Source organism: Entelurus aequoreus, linkage group LG16 (genome assembly GCF_033978785.1).
Source record: "Entelurus aequoreus isolate RoL-2023_Sb linkage group LG16, RoL_Eaeq_v1.1, whole genome shotgun sequence".
Taxonomy (NCBI): domain Eukaryota; kingdom Metazoa; phylum Chordata; class Actinopteri; order Syngnathiformes; family Syngnathidae; genus Entelurus; species Entelurus aequoreus.
The window spans coordinates 21,847,210-21,848,460 of record NC_084746.1 but is presented as its reverse complement, the minus strand read 5'-3'; positions in this window follow the sequence as shown (position 1 = coordinate 21,848,460).

Here is a 1,251-nt window from a genome sequence, read left to right as displayed (position 1 = left end):
TGTTCTTCTTTCATTCCTCTTTTTGCAACTATCCATCCATTTTCTACCACTTGTCCCTCTCGGGGTCGCGGGGGTTGCTGGAGCCTATCCCAACTGCATCCGGACGGAAGGCGGACAAGTCCCCACCTCATCGCAGGGCCAACACAGATAGACAACATTCACACTCGCATTAACCACCCGGTTATGTTGACATGAATCAACTAATCGGAGGAATGTTGATTTAAATAGATTCCACTGGACTACGAATTGGTTTAAACGACGCTGTACGCTGCAGACTAGCAACAAAGGATTGAATCATGTCTTGATCAAGGTTTCATTTCTTGTTTGGATGACAACTTTCCACAAAAATTTCAAATATGCTAACTTTACGTAAATATGCTAACCTTACAAGAAGATGCTAAGCTTAGATAAATATGCTAACCTAAGGTACTATAGCGGCAATGAGAATATCCATCCATCCATTTTCGACCGCTTGTCCGTCTCGTGGTCGCTGGGGGGGGGGGGCTGGAGCCTATTTCAGCTGCATTCGGTTGGGAGGCGGGATACACCCTGGACAAGTCGCCACCTCATCGCAGGACCAACACAGACAACATTCACACGTTAGGGCCAATTTAGTGTTGCCAATCTACTTATCCCCAGGTGCATGTATTTGGAGTACCCAGAGGGAACCCACCCAGCTTTGGGAAGAACATGCAAACTCCACACAGAAAGACCCCGAGCCCAGGAATCGAACCCAGGACCTTCTTATTGTGAGGCACCGGCACTAACCCCTCTCCACCGTGCTGCCCTGCAATGAGAACAAGGAAGACATATTTATTATTTTACATGACTCATTCTATTTCAACACCACGAAAAGAAAAAGCACAGAAATGTCTTCATGACTCTAAAGACACTGATAATCAACTTCCTGAATCTCGTTTAGTCTTTCAAAAACACCCTAAAAGGTAATTGTTTCCTGTTACTCTTGCTCAACTCTCCACTGAACAATCATGAGTTTTGACATAATCAACAAAATAAACATACTGTACTTGTTTAAGCTTAAAATGTATTCGCATAGGAAAAATAAATCAGATGTGGTGCATCTATGTTGCTATGGTAACTGCTACTCAATTCATGTGCATGTTATATATCCATGTAACACGAAGAACGTCAGCTAAAAGCTCAAACATTACAAAGCACAGATGCGTGATTATAAAAACAGGCAAACAAAGCCAACATTTAGCTCGTCCACCAGTACAAGTATCGTTCTTC